This window comes from Delphinapterus leucas, chromosome 18 (genome assembly GCF_059928025.1).
Source record: "Delphinapterus leucas isolate spDelLeu-1000000601 "Yukka" chromosome 18, BTC_Dleu_Yukka2, whole genome shotgun sequence".
Classification (NCBI taxonomy): domain Eukaryota; kingdom Metazoa; phylum Chordata; class Mammalia; order Artiodactyla; family Monodontidae; genus Delphinapterus; species Delphinapterus leucas.
The window spans coordinates 63945298-63965551 of NC_143146.1; the positions used below are offsets into that span (position 1 = coordinate 63945298).

A 20254-nucleotide genomic window follows, 5' to 3' on the forward strand; every position below is an offset into this window, starting at 1 on the left:
TGGTCCCTTCGGGTTAGGTACCCTTTCTGGGTCTATTTAGGGATTGTGGAGGATGGGTGGAGTAAGGTTAATTAGCATGCTAGGCTGTCCCTTTGAAAGCTGTGGATGGAACAGTTTAACTTAAAAGTCAGGTGTAACAGGAAAATCACCACCTATATTCAATTCATAGCCCTAACTTCCCCATATCCTATCTGAGAGACTTTGGGCAAGTCCCTAAATATTGTTGAGTTGTAGTTCCCTCATCTGTAAAATGGGTGTGAGCATATTTGTTCCACAAGTTTGCTGTGAGGAGTAAATGAGATAAAAGGCGTGAGCAGAGCGGCTACGTGGAGACACAGGTTATGCTTCCATTGCAGTAATTTTATTGCAGTGGTGCCAATGAGACCTGAGACAGTTTTTGTTAGGCTCATGAGTGAAAATTGGTGTAACAAGACTTTTCAGTATTAGAAACGATTAAGGAATAATATATTTTAGATCATTTGCCAAAATAGCAATGTACTCCCTACAATTTAACTTCTAGGGCCTTAAAGTAAATTGCTTGGGACTTCCCTGGTGGCGTAGTGGTTAAGAATCCATCTGCAATTATACTCCAATAAAGATGTAAAAAAAAATACAAAATAAATTTTTTTTAAAAATTAAAGAAAACAAAAAAATAAATAAACAGAAAAAAAAAAAAAGAATCCACCTGCCAATGCAGGGGACACAGGTTCGAGCCCTGGTCCGGGAAGATCCCATATGTCGCAGAGCAACTAAGCCCGTGCGCCACAACTACTGAGCCTGCCTGCCTAGAGCCCATGCTCTGCAACAAGAGAAGGCACCACAGTGAGAAGCCCGTGCACTGCAATGAAGAGTAGCCCCCACTCGCCACAACTAGAGAAAGCCCACACGCAGCAACGAAGACCCAACACAGCCAAAAATAAATAAATAAATAAAATAAATTTATAAAAAAAAGTAAATTGCTTGAAGAAATTGCTTTCCAAAAATTACAGCTGGGTAATTTTTGAAGTATGTCCACATTTAAGTATAGATCAAAGAAACCCATCTAAAAGAATTGTGGACTAAGTGATTTGACAACAGTGGCTTGAGCAAAAGTTCTTTTTAAAAGGGCTATCTGGAAGATTAAGAATCAAACTTTGGAGGATTGGCAGTGGAAGGAATCATAGCATGTGAAATTCCTCAAATAAAAATTTATTGACTTAAAAAAAAAAAGGAATTGAACTCACAAGTGTAGGTAGTGTGCTACATGAGGGGCAAGTTTTTCGCTAACATCACAAGGGTCTCTGGCCCAATGAGTGGAGTTTGATAGTAACACTTGCTACAAATGTATGATTTTAATACGTGAAAGCTTTAAGGAGAGATGAAAAAACATTTTAAAAATGGCCTGTGTTTTCTTCTGCTTTTCTCCATTATTTCTTACTCCTGGACCTCTCAGGCATTACTTGGCCTTTCTGTTTTCAGACTAACTTGATGTATCCTGATGTAAGATCCTAAAAAGGGAGCTCACTCAGTGGGTCTGATGTGGTGGACGCTTGCCCGGGAAGTTCTGCTCATGCGTGGCACCATCTCCCGTGAACACCCATGGGAGGTCATGCCTGATCTCTGCTTCTACAGAGATCCTGAAGAGATTGAAAAGGAAGAGCAGGCGGCAGCTGAGAAGGCTGTGACCAAGGAGGAGTTTCAGGGTGAATGGACCGCCCCACCTCCTGAGTGCACTGCTCCTCAGCCTGAGGCGGCGGACTGGTCCGAAGGTGTACAGGTGCCCCCGTGCCTATTGAGCAGTTCCCCACTGAAGACTGGAGTGTTCAGCCTGCCACTGAAGACTGGTCTGCAGCTCCCACTGCTCAGGCCACTGAGTGGGTAGGAACAACCACTGAGTGGTCTTAAACTGTTCTTCCACAGACTCTTAAAATGGAAATAGGTTGATGGAAAATAAACAGTTTCTAAAAAAAAAGGAGTGAGAAGAACATTGAGCCTATACATGGTAGGCAGTCAACAAAGACTTCAATTAACATTCAGAAACAATGCTAAGTGTTTACAAACATTTAATCATCTTAATTCTCCAAACTGGAGTTCTACTATGTTTATGAAACCTGAATTTCCTGTTGGTCAAAAAGCTTAGGAGGAGCAGACTGTTGTCCTTAAGCACACCATGCTTTCCAGATGTAACATTTATAGAGGACTCATTAGATGTAAAGTTTAAGGAACACAATGTCAGCCATGTCTGGAGTACAAAGTGAAAAGAAAATGCCTGAGGAAAATGACAAGTGACAGCATCTAATGTAAAACAATTGGACTAATAATTTGAAAGGAGAGCAATAAAATATTTAATCAAATGCAGAGTTGCCAAAAATCTGCCTTTCTGCCAACCCATCTTCCACACTACTCCTGGGATGGTTTCTAGGCACTAGTTACTTCAGAAGCAAAGACTCACTCAAACCCCCTTAAGAGAAAAATGATTTGTGATAAGTCCACATGGACTTAACCTGGATCAGAGGCCCTTCTAGGAGCTAGCTCCTCTGCCTGGTCCTTCTTTCTTCCTTCCTTCCTTCCTTTCTTTCCTGCATTGGGTCTTCGTTGCCGCACATGGACTTTCTCTAGTTGTGGTGAGCGGGGGCTACTCTTTGCTGCAGTGCGTGGGCTTCTCATTGCAGTGGCTTCTCTTGCTGTGGAGCATGGGTTCTAGGCATGTGGGCTTCAGTAGGTGTGGCATGAGGGCTTAGTAGTTGTGGCTCTCAGGCTGTAGAGCGCAGGCTCAGTAGTTGTGGTGCACGGGCTTAGTTACTCCGCGGCCTGTGGGATCTTCCTGGACCAGGGCTTAAACCCGTGTCTCCTGCATTGGCAGGCAGATTCTTAACCACTGCACCACCAGGGAAGCCCCTGTCTGCCCGGTTCTTATGGTCTGCATGTTCTTGCTACTGCTGCCCTGGCCTCCTCTCCCTACCAACGAGCCAACTTTGTCTCAACCCTGTATACTTAAACTTGGAAGGAGCCCATCTGGCTGGCTTAGTAATAACCATAGTCCATATTGGCCAGAACCATCCTCTTAGGCCACCTCATGATCCTGTCTGTGGATGGCTGGCCCTGGGATCAGAACCTCTGATCCTTTTTATTCAATCCTGTTCAACACCGCCCCAACCAGTCCAGGGCAGCTTCCCTGAGCTACGGGCTGTAGGCAGGTCAGTTCCATCTGGGAGGAGAAGTTGGGTCTGGAAACCACTGTCTACCCGACAGACATGTCCAGGGTACATATTTTTTTTAAGACAGAAATTGAGTCATGGTACCCCTTTCTCATCATTTGTTTTTTTTTTAAATTTTATTTATTTATTATTTTTGGCTGTGTTGGGTCTTCGTTTCTGTGCGAGGACTTTCTCTAGTTGCGGCGAGCGGGGGCCACTCTTCATAGCGGTGCATGGGCCTCGCACTGTCGTGGCCTCTCTTGTTGCGGAGCACAGGCTCCAGACGCGCAGGCTCAGTAGTTGTGGCTCACGGGTCCAGTGGCTCCGCGGCATGTGGGATCCTCCCAGACCAGGGCTCGAACCTGTGTCCCCCGCATTGGCAGGCAGATTCTCAACCACTGCGCCACCAGGGAAGCCCTCATCATTTGTTTTTAATTCTTAAATTCTTTGGGATTCCCACTTTTTTTTTTTTTTTTTTTTTTGGCTGTACCATGCAGCTTGTGGGATCTTAGTTCCCCAACCAGGGATCGAACCCTGGGCCCACAGCAGAGAAAACCCCGAGTCCTAACCACTGGACAGTCAGGGCATTTCCCCAACCCATCACCTATTGTGGTGGTTTTCAATAAGCAATATTTAGGATGCTTCTTGGCCTTACCCTAACTACCAAATCAGTGGCATGAAGAATAGAGCTAAGAGGTTGCTTTTTTTTTTTTTTTTTAAGCAAAGTTGCCAAAGTTCCCAAAATGTGCCTTGTTCATTTTCAGTGAACAAGGTTTAGCATGCTAGCTGGCAGAGTTGAAATTCAATAAATGTTTGATGAAAATATAACAGAATGACAAGGTTTTCTTAAACTATCCCAATATATGAAAACCTACTTTCTTGTCCTAAAGATCTCCCCAAGCTCAGGTCAGTTTTCTTGATTCCCCTCACTTGAGGGACAGAGAGCTCAGCCTCATCCATGCTGAGCCGCCCAGTCCCCTTTCCCGCTCTCCATCCAGTTACAGGTGGAGAAGGGATCAAACCCCCAGATCTCTCCCTCAGTTCCACCATCCTTGCAAACATCTGCTCAGCACATTTGTAAGATCATTTTATAATGTATAAGCATAGAGTGGGCTAAATCCAGATTCGGGGAGGAGGTGTTCCGCTAATGAAAACATAATATACGGAACAGTCTTATGAGAAGATAATAGTGGAGCACTTTGCATCTTCTGAAGCATCACTTTCCTGTCTTCCCCAAGAACAATGGGGTTGCATTCGCTTCTATGGGCATGATTAAAAGAGCTAAAAGTAGATCACACAATTTTTCCAGGGTGATCTTGTTTTAAAACACAGTGTTGATAATGATCATCATCTTTTTTCTTTTCTTTTTTTTTTTTTTTTTTTGCGATACGCGGGCCTCTCACTGTTGTGGCCTCTCCCGTTGCGGAGCACAGGCTCCGGACGCACAGGCTCACGGGCCCACCGGCTCCGCGGCATGTGGGATCTTCCCGGACCGGGGCACGAATGCGTGTCCCCTGCAACGGCAGGCGGACTCTCAACCACTGCGCCACCAGGGAAGCCCGATCATCTTCTTTTTAAAAAGCCTCTCCCTACCCCAAAAAAGCCCTCCATAGCCCTGCACCGATTAAACGGCAAACTTTACCCCTTTGTACCTTTCCATTTGCTCTTCTCCCTGTTTAGAGCACCACACCCCCTTCTCTGATTAGGAAACTCCTTACCATCCCTGAAAGACACAACTCAGCACTTGGCTGCTGGGAGGCCTCCTCCCAGGCACTCGCTGCAGCGCAAGCCCCGGACTCCCCGCTTGCTCCCACGGGGCAGTGTGGCCCAGTGTCCGTGCAGCAAACAACGCTTAGATCACTGACACGGGTAGCCTGGCTCCATGACCAGCTGTGCCACTGTGCGTCAATTACTTACTGCCTGTGCCTCAGTTTCCCCATCTGACAGCGATTGTAAAACTCAGTTCCTAGCCTATAGGGTTGTGCTATGTTGTACAATATAGTGCTTAACACAGCGCCTGAGACACATAATTAGCAGAAACTAAAGGTTAGTTCTTATTCATAAACATTGTGTAAGGAAGCATCAGTGAGTATCTTGTTGAAAAACTATGCAATCCTAGGTTTTCTCTAAGTTAGTGGTAAGAACTCAGCATAAAGAAAATCAGGGCAACTGCTTTTTATATCAGGGTTTCCAACTTTACCTACCTGTAGGGGTTGTGATTTCAAAACAAGAAGCCCCACATCCCCATTCAAGACTGGATAAGCCATAATGTGTTTGTAGGTGACCGTCTGTTTTTATTCTTTTTTTGGGCTAGGTATTTTAGTCTAGCTATGGAATGGAGGTGAATATGAGCTCTTTCATAATAACGATCTGTATTTTAATAGGCTTGGTTATTAAAACAATAAAAATCTGTCCTGTCCCTTCCCTTCCCCTAGAGTGCGAGCTGAGACGTAAAGCTGAGTTAAATTTATAATGTGCTTCTGACCTTATGAGAAATAGGCCCTGGAGACAGCTTTCAAGTTGTCTAGTTCCTGCGAAATTATAACGGGTAGGTTTGGTTTTAGAAGAACTGTCAGTTAAGGCAGCTTTTCTTCCCCTACAGTATGACTAATAATGGCAGGTATTAAAATTGAAGCTAAAATACCTAGAATTAAGATTTTGGCAGAACATACTGAGGCATTCCATGGTTTTGGACATTTTAAGTATATGCCTTGATGAAATGTTCACTTCTCACTTAACAGATTTTAAAAGCAAGAGGTGGAAATAAGTGACAGAAGTAAAAGTTATATGACAAATGTATCTTAAATGCTCCTCCAATGAATTTTAAAATGAAAAGTAGGATAAGGGAAAAAAGTCTGAGTAGAAGGTCAAGTCTAAAGGATTGAAAACAGCTTAGAAAATCCTTGAGGAGAGTATTTCGGGAAATTTAAATTTCCTGCGAAGCTTTGCTCTTTGTGAGGATCTAATACTTTGAGAGTGGTTTTCACTGTCAGGGCTAATCTTTCAAACCTGGTACAAGATTATGAGTGAAAAGGTTTCACTTGGCCCATATTTGACATGAAGCTATCTCTAGTTTCCCTCTGGCTTTCAAAAACAGGCTCGCCCATCACTGACTGAAGTGGAAACCCCGAATCACTGCGTATCTTCCCCTCTTGGGCCCTTGGGACCTTTCAGCACAGACCAGGCTCCAGTTGGCTGTGGAACGCTCTTGGACGCCCACTTACATTTTCTCCCCTTTAGTGTTGGCTAGGAGTAGACAGAGAGCTCTAGGCCATATGGGCTCCCTTTGCCCTAGTTGGCTGCACATTCTACCCAAATACAATGAGAAAAAAATGGTTTCTAAGTGCAAATCGTTGTTCCAAAATTATTTTACTATCTAAAACAGGGCTTGCTTTATCAGGGACAAAAACCTTTCTCCACATTTAATTAATCATCACTCCAGTTCCAACTCTTACCCACCCTCCCCACCTCTTTGCCTTACTTCCTGTCCCGTCTAGTAGTTCTTCCATCTCCTGATCTCTTATGGCATGGAGTGTTTGTCCTTTCTCCTTACTGGGATTTTGGATTTTATCATAACGGCTATTCAGCAATCTGCCTCCATAATTATTATCCATTGTTCATGAAAATCCAAAGCATAAATTTCCTTTAAAGATGGATCCATTCCCAAAGCCTACTTCCTCCCTTTTTCTGAAGTGAAACAAAGGTTCTATTTTAGACTAATAAGCAACCTCAGAGAGGGTGTGAAGATCTAATGGAAATTCTCTCTTAACGAGTATATTTACTTATTAAATAAAAATGATCCGGTTCCCAAAATGAAACTGATAAAGTTTTTTTCACCCCAACTAAATACTGGATAGAGTGAAAGATATAAATTAATCAAGATGTTTAATCTTAAAATATGCCTATACAATGAACAATAAAAATGGTGGAGTATCTATTACTCTTAAGTATTTATATAGTATAAAAATTAGACAAATTTTAAAGGCTCATAAAAGACTCTTTTTTCTTATCTGAGTTCTCTTTTATTATCTTTTCTCTAAAAGGTTAAGTGAACCTTTTTTGCAAATGGACCACTAATGTCACATACCAGTAGGGGGCACTAAAACATTGCTGTTAAACGTTATTAAAAAACACTTTTATCAGAGTGAAAACGGGTTTTTTGGCAACTTATCTTTTGCCCCATCAGGTTAATTGGAAAATGATGGAGGAAGATGGCAAGGGAGAGAAACACAGTTCAATTAGAAGATCAAAGCTAATAAGTCATCTTGGCTAAGTTTGCAGAGAATCATTTTCTGTGTAAAAACTAACGTGACAGTTGTGTAATATGTTTGGAATCAGTGAACTTCTGGACACAAGACTTCATGCTGGCTCTCTGATGCCCCATAACAACTGTGGACAATGACGTATGGGGATCCCTCAAATGGAAAGAAATGGCAAAACTCAACTTCATGTGGTCTACTACACCTTGTGATGGTCTAGCATATGTAACTTTAAAACACTAGATTGTAATAGCTTCCAGTTAGATGGTAGTTTGGGCTTGGACCCTTTGGCCATTCACTTGAGGTGTGGCAAGAATATACCGTGGGGAACAGCTAGATGACATTCTCGGGTGTCGGGTGCCACACTGATCTGGTCAGTCTGGACCACTGGGCTCCCTGCGCTTTACTGGCAGGGACAACCCACGTCATGAGGTGAATGAACATCTGGTCCTAAAAAAAGTGAGTGCTCTGGGGCTTCCTGGTGGCGCAGTGGTTAAGAATCCGGGTTCGATCCCTGGTCCAGGAAGATCCCACGTGCCACAGAGCAACTAAGCCCGTGCGCCACAACTACTGAGCCTGTGCTCTAGAGCCCTTGAACTACAGCGACTGAGCCTGTGTGCTCCAACTACTGAAGCCCGCGTGCCTAGAGCCCGTGCTCCACAACAAGAGAAGCCACCGCAAAGAGAAGCCCGTGCACTGCAACGGAGAGTAGCCCCCACTCGCTGCAACTAGAGAAAGCCCGCGAGCAGCAGCGAAGACCCAACGCAGCCAAAAATAAATAAATAAATTAATTAATTAAATTTTTTTTAAAAAGTGAGTGCTCTGCTTCTTGGATTGTTTATTTCCATGAGAGGGAAAAGCAAGCCCGTGCATGTCCCTTTGGCTATGCTGCACAGCTAGAGATTGTGCACGGAATTTAGCCTAGCCTGCGGCATCTTGTCATTTAGTTTGCAAAGTTTAGTAGTATGGAAAGAAACCAGCAGCAGAGGGGGAAAAAATTCCTATGGCTCTGAATATGTTGAGATGGCTATCGAATACAGGGCCCAGCCCAGCTAGTCTCCAGTGGGGTAGGCTTATGCTCTGTCCCTGCCAAGATGTTAAAAGCTCCCTGGGCAAGGTAATTCAGCTGCGCGGGGCACGAGATGAGGGTTTAGATCCAGACATGGGAGCAGCTGCCGTAATGTGAGCTGAGAGGAACGCAAGCGTGTGTGGGGAGTGTCGATTTCAAAAGCAGGTTCTCCGAAGAGTGTTTCCCTCCCCATCGAGAGGCCCAGACTAACCTTATGACTAGGAAGGGAAATAATGAAATGTTGTCATCAGCCCAAACAGGTGGACGGCAGAGGCATGGACGATGCGCATGAGACCAAGTCTGAGAGATGGGGGTGACCACCGACTGATAACTCACATTATCAGTTGTGATTCCAAAAGGCCCAGGCTGCGGAAGGCCTGCAAGGGAGCCACAGAGGTTATCTGGATGGCCAGTATTTACAACCTGGGTGGACCGGATCCAATCGCGACATCTGAGGCTCGTCTCAGGAAAGGCTGGTCTGGCATTAGGGTGCCTTCAGCCACATGGGCCTGGAGGGGTTGTGGGGTGGTGGTGGGAGCTTGAATGCACTTTGGGTAGCTGGGTGTGGGAGGGTGGGACCTCATGCGGGTTCTGTAGGCTCCTGAGGGGACCACCAGAGGTCTACCCTCGCCTTATTCCCATTCAACGAGCTGCACACAAAAATGCCTTTCATCCAAAGGCTGTTTTTCCTAAATGTGGTATTTCTAAGGGCTCTCCAGAAGCCTAGTGAAGGTGGGAGAGAAGACGTCCAGGGTAGGGAAGGGAGAGTGAGGCCATCGTTTCCCTGCCATTCTTACTTGTCCACATGATGGTTTACTGAGGGCAAGGGGTAGTGGACCTGTACAGTAATGTGAGCTGAGAGGAATGCAAGCGTGTGTGGGGATGGTTGAGCCCTCATACACTACAGATGTTAAGACTAACTGGAAGCGGAAGTAAGCCTTTGATGGAACGGAAAAGCCATGGTGGATGGTGGGTTGCCACTCAGCAGAGAGCCCCTCTGAATTATCTTTAAAAGGAATCTCAGACCTTGTAAACGAGTCTGCGATGCCTGGGGCTAATCCCACCTGCCAGGCACTTTCATATATCTCAGTGGAGCCTCACAGCAGGAAGTATTATCATTCCCGTTATTCAGATAAGGAAACTGCCTGGAGGAATAAGGAGTAAGAGTTTGAATCTGAATTTAGGTCCTTCAACCTTCCAGGCTAGTGATCCTCTCACCACATTTCACTGCCCTCTGTTGGGTTGGTGACGGAGGGGTAACAAGTATTAGATCTACTTACTAAAGAAGCCACATGGATTACTGTTTAAGAGCAAAGACTCTGGAGCAGACTGTTGGGTAGGTATCCTTGTTAGCTAGGTGACCTTGTGCAAGTTGCTCAACCTCTACGGGCCCCCATTCCCTCTTCTGTCAAAGAGCGCCTCCCCCACAGGGTTTGTGAAGATGCAATGAGTTTATATGGTACAGTGCTTGGAACATAGTAAGTTCTAGATGCATGTTTTCCTCTAATGCTGACCATGCTTCTTGTTCATAAACCATACATTAGCAGCATGGATTTTGTTGAGACTTTGCTCTCAAGTTAGTGCTTTATTTGCTTAACTACATTTTTGGGTTAGGGCCCTTTAGTCCCTCAGTGGAATGTTAAAAATCTACCCTAACCTTTGGAAAAACGTAACTGATCCTTTAGCCAGTGGATTAGTTTTCTAGGGCTGCCGTGACAAAATACCACAGACCGGTTGGCTTAAACAACAGAAATTAATTTTCTCATAGTTTTGGAGGCTAGAAGTCCAAGATTAAGGTGTCAGCAGGATTGGTTTCTCCTGAGGCCTCTCTCCTTGGCTGGCAGGCAGCCTCCTTCTTTGCTATGTCCTCACATCATCTCTCCTCTGTGTGTGTTCACACACCCCTAGTGTTTCTCTGTGCGTTCACATTTCCCCTTTTTATAAGGACACTAGTCAGATGGGATTAGGGACCACCCTAATGGCCTCATTTTAACTTAATCACCTCTTTAAAGGCCTTTTCTCCAAACGCACTCACATTCTGAGGTTCTGGGGGCTTAAAAGTATGAATTTGGAGGGGTGGATGCAATGTAGCCCATAACAGTCAGGTTCTTCAAACCCCCAAAATCTAGATGCACTAACTTCAATCTAAGATTGCAACAGGTACTATTTAAAGGGAAAAGTTGTGAGCTTGGAAGCAGTGTGATGACTGGTAGATACCAGTGGGAGTGCCATGTATGGGTATCACAGCACACTTAGGATTTTAAATTGCACAGGATATCACGATTTAAAAATTTCCCCTAGCTCTCCTCTCCTGCTGTCGTTCTCAGCTGCCTAAGAGAAGAACGCGGTGCAGGGCAGCAGGTGGAAGTGAGTGTGGACTAAGGAACACAGATGTCCCCTCACCTGGGTCCAACTCAGGAAAGGCCTTTGAATCTCTCTGGGAAACAAGAGAGAGTACTTTATCCATTATGACCACGTTAATAATTTCTACATCACGACCCATTTAAAAATAATATTTCCATTATGACCAGTTTAAGAATTGATCAGCAAATGCAGCTATGAAGGTCCTTCCTAATGAAAAACCTTTCACACCTTTAAGTGTTTGGGGGTAACATTTACATTACAAATTCTTACTTTGACTGCGTAATTTTAGCAACTTCTTTTGTTTCTTAATTTCAGGTCTTCCTGATTCCTAATTTAAGAGGTTTCCATGGTTCTCATCAATTTTTGTTTATCAGTGACTAAATTTGTTGTATGTTTTAATTGGATTGTGAAAATAAGGTGGCATTTACGATCTTTTAATAGAATCCTGGTGTGTACACATAGGAACGTGAGCGTGTACGCCCTCAGGCTTGCACGTGCGCGTGCACACACACACACACACAGTGACACAGTTTTACAGTACCGTTGCCAAGAATAACTAATATAGGAATAACTGCAGAATCTGATAATACAGGTGGTGTTTCTTGTTAAAATAATTTGTCTACGTGAACAGACATGAATTCTTTTTAATTATAAAAGTGAACATTAAAATTAAGCTACTGCCTTATTCCTAAATATTTCTTTTTTTTTTTAACTATCAAAATCACTTTATTCTCTCTCATACATAAGGCATTAAACCAGAGAAGATTGGAAAAAACATCATGAATTACGCTTCACATGACTTCCTAAATAAAAATAGTTCATGGTTCAAGTTTGAAAGGTAGTTTATCTAAAAGAATGCTTTAAAATTACTGAAGCTAACCTTAATCAATTGTCTTAACAGGTAGTTAATCAAGCATTTAGAAGCTAGTTTCTAAATAAATATTTCAATAGTCTTAAAAAAAAAATCAGACCTAGAAAAAAAAATTTGGGACCCAGAAGCCATTATATTCCAATTCCCTTTAAGTAGAATACTTTTTCTGGTTTCTGTTCTGTATGTTTTTGTTTTCTTTCTTCTCCTTTTTTTTTGAGAGCGCTAATGTTGTAGGACTATTCTGTTTTCATGAGGAAGTCACTTGTCTCCAGTTGTTATGTTTCTTGGAGACATCTAACTCTTACAAAACATGCTGTGGTGTTTGAGTGGGTTTAGATTTTTAAGAATTTTGCCCCCCCCCAAAAGAGCCACAGAAAACCAAAGAATACACTGTATCAATTCTCTTCTGCAATTGTTTTAGAGAAATTTGCTCTATTGTTAAAGTTGTGCTGCTTTCTATGAAAACATTATCTGTTAAATGAAGCTGCCAGAATCTTCATCAGCTAAACTACTAAAATGAGTCACAGCTAACTTTATTGTTAACCGCTTTTTAATTGCCTGCTGAGACTATCAAGCATAATGTAAGAGGATTTTTAAAGCCTTTATAGCAATGTTTTGGTATATCAGCCCCTATAAAAAGGTGCATCAATGGTTCAGGATTCTCAAGTCATTTCCATGAAATTTTCCTTTTAAAACTCAGCTGTAGGGCATGGATAAGTAATAAAAATCCCTGAGAGTGGAGACTTTTCCTAAATTCTTGCTATGACATACCATGGATGTTATACATACTATCTCTGAATCCACAAAGAATCAGTTGGATTTGGGCAACCGATGTGCAAAACATGTGAACACGAAGGAGCCATAGCAGGATTTAGAATAAATATCAGTGATTTAGAAATCATGTGTTTACCTAAGCTGAAGTCATTCGTACAGTAACAAAGACCTACCCACGAGGTTGTACCGATGTCAAAGAACAAACATTTCATCCCTGTTTCAAAGCACTTTAAGACATTATTTTAATCCTTACAATACCTCTTTGAGGTATGTAGGTGGCAAGTAATAGCAAGATAAAATTTCAAAATGCAGAATAAATTGAACACTACCTAGGGAATAAAAGAACTTCAGTTGGTAGTGCTTTGTTGATTTTCTGCTTTTCTTGGAAGAGCCATTGGTGATTTCATTTTATCATATTTTGCAGGTAGGGCCAACATCACAGCATACTTGATAAAACAGCTGCTGTGATCTATAAGAGAGCCACTGTGTTTCCAGAGCTTTCTACTCACACTATAGCCTTGGCTGGAGATGAGCGAGGGACACACGTGATTTGCTTTCCTATCCAGGTGGAGGCATTCTGCTCCTTTCTCCACCCTACTTCCCCAGGCCTTGTCGGTCTGTGTCTACAATAAAAAGTAAAACATCAAATCAAGTATCAAATATACAACTATTGAAGAAAAGAGATAATATATTTGGATTATTATACTGATTTTACTTATCATACAAAATTATGATTATCTGCTGACTCTCACAGCTGGATGCACTGGCTAATTAAAACTAGGACATCTCCTGAGGATGGGAAAGCATGGAGGGGTGATTTTCCTTTCGTGATTCATTGGCGATTTAAACTGACTGAAAGGAAGGTAGCCACAGATAAGCTCTTCTGACTAATAGTCTGTGGGTCTTCTGACTGTAGTCTGTGGGTCGTAGAGGCTGCCAATATGTCTCTGTGATGGGAAGCTGAAGATAGGAGAACACAGCCTAAACTCTTAGCTGAAGGGTGTTTTATTCATGCTTTTTATGAAAACTGGGGGCATTAAGATAGGATCCCATCCCCTTCCCAAAGTAAGTGTTTCTAAAGGTGCTTTACAAATATTCCTGATATTTTATGCTCACCTGGTGGTGGAGAGGACACTTTCCAAGTCACTTTGAGGTGGAGAGGAACACGAGGGTTTTGTTTGTTTCGCTCTTAATTTTGCTTACTGTCTCATGAAAGTAAACCTTATGGCTTGGATCAGTCCCCAGCACGTTCAGCAACAGAGCTGGATTCAAGTAGTATTGGAATAACGTAAGGTCCCTCATTTGAATTGTAAAATATATGTTCACTAGTTCTAAGCTAAATCTGAGCTTCTGAAACTCATAGGACGGATGGCTTTTAGATACAGATCCGAAGCTAACCACTTTCTCTGGTGGGGACAGAGCTCAGTAGAGCTGGTGAACTTGGTTTGATGTGCTTTATTGAAGATAAGGAGAGCTTCGGAAAGAGTTCCAGATGAGCCAACCTTTCCGGAAGGGCAGGTTGCTCTTACTGTAGATGGTCTGAGGCTGTCTGTTCAGATAAGCAAGTGCTAATGGCTTGAAATCCCCGACATCATTTGTGTTATACAAATGCAAACGTCAGCATTATTATTGTCATTTATATTCTATCTCTAGGCTTCCTTCATTAACATAAACGAAACTGGTTTCAGGCAGAGCTGATTGCTGACAAAGATCCCTCCACCTCCCAAAATGTTCCAACGTCAATTTTCTGGAAAAAAACTGAATCATCAAATTAACCTCTGGTTAATTTCTAGGGCTCTAGAAAAATCCCAACATTTTACGGAGGCAGAAGGTCTGTTAACCAGGAGATGAGCTCTGTATATTGATAACAGTAGGGTCAAGTCTGATTACAATTAGATAAGCTCCTAAAGTACAACATTAAGTAAGTTTCTTAGCTCTCTGTACCTCAGTTTCAATTTCTGTAAAATATGAATCATGATAATTCCTACATTATTGGTTGGCTTTGAGGACTGATTCAGATAATAGCTATATAGTGCTTAGTCCAAAACTACTGTTGAAAAATGGTAGTTTTTATTAACACTGGGGCCTAAAGAAAATGTGTATATTCTGCTTCGGAGTAAAAAGTGATTTATGGCTTAGAAATGAAAACATTTTGAAACGAGAGGTATATATTTATATTTATCAATTTACATATCATCTTGTTTCAGATGATATATAAATCTGAAACATAGGAGGGCCTGATCTCACCAAGCCTAGCCTCGGATCGTGGGAAGAGTTTTTCCAGGTTGTAATCTTCTGGAGTGCAGGCATGCAATGTAGCTGTCAAATGTTCTGTTTTCAGTTTGTTGTTCAAACACAAAATTATTTAAAGTATATAACGGCATCATATGAGACAAATCAGTTTTTTCCTCCAGCATGATATCAGTGATCAGCTAATTGGAAGTTCCATTTTAAAATGTTAAACCTTAGAATATAGAATACTTCAATGTGTTTTAAAGGCTCTATTTACCACAAAATAAAAACCTGGTATTCCAGAGAAATACTCACTATTCATCTATGTTTACTCTCTGGCATAGCAGACCTTGCATATGGGTGGGCTGTGTTGAGTCAGCCAAATCTGAAATTTGATAAACTCTTACCTCCTGTTTTTACACCATAACTGACAGTCAGTGACTATACATGTCATATTAAAAACACGTGTACTCTGACTATACAGTCATTACCTCTTGTTATTGATTTTTATCAACAAACGACAAGCAACATGGTTAGTTACTATAAAATGCTGTTTCTTCTTCCTTCGTTCTTTCATTACTGTCGTGGACTCCCAGGGGGTTACAATCACATTTGACGCCCTTTCTCTTCTGTAATGTTATGGAAATAGGGCAATTTGATTGGAAAAAAACTGATTATAGTAAAACAGCAATTAATTCTTACCACTTAACTTGAACATTCATACATGTTAGTTTTCCAAGTAAATAAGTAGAACGCCTTGTTAAACTTCCTTTCTGCCAAAAATGTGCTACCATCTGTGATCTACATGGCAGCTTTTCCTTATTTAATACATATGTCCCCCCTTTTTTGGGAAGCATGTTAAGAGCTTTAATATGACATGAAACAGAAATAAAATAGTGAAAACACATTGTGTTTCAAGCATGAGTGCAAAATTCAGATTTGTGATATTCAAAGAATTTGGGATTTCATGTGCCATCCATTAATTTTTATGGCAACTCTCAGTCCTTAATGTTAGAAAAAATTTTAATTGTAATGTGCAGGCTGTTTGGAGTTTGGGAGAGTAATTTTATTGTCTCAAAGTTAGTTAAAGACCTAGTGTTTAAAATAGGCTGAATTTCATTAAATAGTCTGAAAACCTCCAGTTAGAAAGGTAAAGTGAAAAGCAATGCTATACAAGAAAGAGTTTTGGCCTGAATGCTAGGAGGTCTGAATCCTGGCCCAGCTCTTCACTAACTGTGCGGCCTCGGGCAAATCACTTAACGTCTCATTGTCTGTTTTCTTACCTGTAAAAAGAGGGGTTTGTGTGAGACCTGTAACGATCACCTATAAATCCACCACCCAGATATAACCACTGCCAAAATTTTTTAGCCCACAGTGGTACCTCCAACCTTTCAAATATTGTATCACCAGCATTGTCGCAATGCCATTAGGTATGCTTGGTCCACTTTATTTTAAATGACTATATATGATTCTACCTTACAGGCATTTAACCATTCTCTATTGTTGGTCATTTAGATTATCTCCAAATACATTTTTAGTACTGTTGTAGGGACCCACAGGTAGTCTCTCACTAACACTTAAAGCAAAGGAATAGAGTTTATAGAAGCTGACACACATCTTCATAGCACAATAGAAAATGTTGGATCTCTGGTTTATGATTTGCCCAATGCTTCTCTCCAGTTACAGATTAGTAAGCATCATCTTTATTTGTGACAGACAAATAATCTGACATATCCTGTGTCTTTTGTCCATTTGGAGCAAGATCCTCCCAATCCCAAAGCCTGGTGGCCAGAGCTCATACTCCCAACACCTACGGATGTTCATTTATTCAGCTTTTCTACCTCATCTTATTATTTTTCTTCAAAATGGTGACTATGATAATACATCAATTCTTTTCTGACTTAGCATTCCTTGTATCTATCAAATACTTTTTTGTGTGTAATTCCTTCAAATAAATATTGTCAGTATGCATTCCTGATTATTTAAAGAGTGACACAGTCTTAATTCTGACATCAAATATCATATAAAGGAAAATAAACTATTTATGACCTCAAGGAATTTGCCATCAAAACAATGTACTCTGAAAAAAAGAAAAGAAAAAAGAAAAACCAATGTACCGTGTGATGCATGGCACCTGGCCTGTACATAGGAGGTGCTCTACAAGTATTTGCTGAATGAATGACAAAATCCGAAGGAAATTACCCCTCGAGAAAAATAAATGGCTACTTCTGATATTGCTATAACTACCACTTAATAGGCCAGGTTTCAGGACACTGGTTTACGAAGCTGAAGCTGTGTTGTTTCATATCATTATTTTCTATGGGCAAATTGAAGAAAGCCTGTTTTAAGTTGATAGCAATACCTCCTAATGATTTAGACAAAATATTGGAAATGGGCAGTTCTGGGGAAGGGAAGGTGAAGTATGAAGTTAAGTGCTGTGACTGAAGAATAAGCATCTAGGCTTTTTACTCATTAACTTGGACTTAAATTACCTATTTTTTGATAAGAATTTAAACCAGAGATCAGTGTGTTGGTGGTGAGGGGTAAATATAGAAATTTCTACCTGGGAATTGATCAAAGGGAACCATCCCTCAGTCTTCCTGTCAAGGATGACGTAATAATTACCCTGAAAAGAGGCAGAGGAAAGAATACCACATAGGTTTGTGAGATGGGCTTTGTGAGGATAAACTTCCTTTTTCATTTTAATTGTGCTTACCTGACATGAAACATTTTTCTTCCCAATTTGGCCACATGAACCCATGATAATGATTCACACTTACTTACTCATCAGTGAGAATCATTAGAAAAACCCTTCTAAGCAAACAGCTACCACAAAAAAAAATACTGAAGGAGAAAAGAAATAAACCTTTTTCTCTTAAGCAGAACTAGTGCCAACCTAAATCCTTTGCCATCCTTCAAAGAAAACGTTTACATTTTTTGACTAAAAAAACCCCAAACCACTTCTTTTGTAATCTTTTTTATTATCTTACTATCACTATCATTTTTCTGTGTGTCTGCTTTTTAAAAATCTTTTAAATCAAAACTTCCAGCTCAGTGGAGTTAATCTAAGTAAAATTACTAAAATCTGTGGGATTGGCTGGAGAGAAATACACCACAGTTTTATCGTGGTTATCGCATATTAGGATTACAGGGTATTTATAATTTTCTATCTGTGTGTTGAGAAGATTATGGATGGGAAAGCAAGAAATTGAAGCTCTAGTTCTAACAGCACCACTGTTATTTGTGTAAACTCGGGCAAATCGGTTAGCTTCTCTGTGCCTCGTTTTCCTTACCTATAAATTAAAGGGACCACCAGGATGATCTCCAGGTTTACTTTCAACTTTATCATTCTCTAGGTCTAGCTGAAAAGAAAGTTCAGCTTGATACATACAACCCTTAGGGAGCGCAATTCGGCAGTGTCTCAAAATTACAAATGCATTTAACTGCTGACCCAGTCATCTCTTTTCTGGAAATTCCTCCTATAGACATACTTGCACATACGCAAAATGAGTTATATAAGGTTATTCACTACAGAAGAAGGGTTTGTGACCGCTAAAGAGTAGAAACAAGCCAAATGTCCACCAGCTTGTGTGAGTAGATTGATACATACCACGGTATTTTAGGCAGCTATAAGAACCTTTAAATATATATTTTTAATTTTTTGGAACCACGTGTCAGGGACATTGGTGCTTGTAGGTACTCTGGGCCTGCTTCAAGTCAAATTTTTAAAAAAGACCAAACAAAAGCAAATATGTCTCTTACAGAAACAATTAGGCAGGATAGCTCAGAAGACTTCAAGGATCTGGGGAGAAAGTTTGTAAGAAAACCCTCTTAACCAAATACTTTCCTCCAACTGAGGCCCTGAAAAACCGGAATTGAAATGGAGGCAAGGCCAAATTTGCCAGCTGGCTTCCTTTGCCAAGAATGACCCACTAGGGCACCGCCTATTCGCAGGGTGCGGCCGTCCGAATGGGGGCTGCCCCTGCAGAGTGCAGTGGCAAAGTTTGAGGGAAGCAGTAGTTCTACATTACGGCCTTCCTTTCAGCTCGTCTGGGTTACTGAGGTCCCCTAGCGGCGGGCAGACGAGGCCCGAACAGTCCAAATTTGATAGTAAACGCAGAGACCGCAAAACGAGGGTGGGAACCAACCCTAGCTTCCATCTATCAGGCTCACAACCTCCACCCAGCCCCCTTATCACTGGGAAGCTGTTGTGATAAGCGGATTATGAAGAAATAGTAGTTTGGACGAGTGAGAATGTCAAGGAGGAATAAATCTTTCAGTCTTTTCAAACTTTTGTAAACGAGGCCTCATTTTCTTTAGATGCCACTTTTTCAACTGAAGAACCACCTGTCAGAAACAGGGATTTTTTTTTTTTTTTTTTTGGAATTGGGAGCTGTCACTTTGGACAAGATATTTAAAACCCTACGGTCAATTCAATCTTCCATCTTAAGTGATCCCATCCCTCTGAAAGGAAATGCCTTCCATATTCCTCCTAAAAAAAAAAAATGCAAAAGAAAACAAAACTTGACGACTGTTTCTTCTGCTCCCTGAGACACAAGGGCCATTGTCTTCCTACCTTTTGCCCCACTGATCTCGGCAGGACGTCCTGGACCTGGAGCCCAGATGGGGAAAGGTGGGGTGGGTTGATGGACGCACGGGGCAAGCGGCCTAAAGGAACATCTGGGAGTGGGGCAGGGCTGCACCCCAAGGCTTTGGTCCTCTCCCTTCTTCCATTTTCACTTCTCAACACCTCAGCACTTCCATTCTAAATAGCAAAGAAATGGCAAGCAAACAGTTAAACTTAATTAGGGTAATAATAAAGTGACAAGGCTCTCACTAAATGCTCTCCTCTGACCCCTTCCCCGTCGCCCCGGACTGACTCAGTGGAGAGTCTGAGATTCCCGCCCAAGGGAAGAGGGCACGAGGATGAGGATGCCTTTGGGCCCGAGGGTGCGTGTGAGGTAGGACCATATTCGGCCCACGCCGAGCCCCCTTCCCTCATTTCTAGTTAAGTCAAGAATGTAGTGAACCCGGCTGGTGGCTGCTGGGCTGGACAACTGGCCCCCGTCTACATCCAACCGCAGAGGCTCAGCCGGCGGCTGCGGACAGGTGGGTTCCCGGCGCGGAAGCTGCAGCGACTGCGTCGTCCGCGCGGACTTGACCGTCAGAGCCCCTGCCCCGGGGGGCGTGTGCGGCTCGCGCCGGGGCCGGAGGACTCGACACGTCGCAGGGAAAACAAAACAAAACCCACCGACTTCCCCACGTTTCTCTGCAAAGAAATCGTGGGCAGAGTCGAGAGGGGGCGATTGAGCAGAATGCAGCGAGGCCGCCTCCGCCCGCCCGCCCACCCAGCGCCCCCGGAGCGCTGAGCGTCCCCGGCCCCCGCCCGGCCCGGCTTTGGGCCCCTAGCGGAGGTCGAGGCGAAGCGAGCGACTCGTTCCACTCGGGCTTCCCGAGTACTCTCTGCTCCTCAGTAGTAAACAAAGTGTCGCCGTCGCCTCCACGTTGG

At 42.4% G+C, this 20254-nt stretch overlaps 1 non-coding gene across 1 annotated transcript; it reads left to right on the top strand.

The window, feature by feature from the left end:
- Positions 1 to 1159: 1159 nt before the first annotated feature.
- On the top strand, positions 1160 to 1323 carry LOC115803197 (small nucleolar RNA SNORA62/SNORA6 family). Its single transcript, XR_004023863.2, has one exon. It is a non-coding gene; the product is annotated as a small nucleolar RNA SNORA62/SNORA6 family (small nucleolar RNA).
- Positions 1324 to 20254: the final 18931 nt, after the last annotated feature.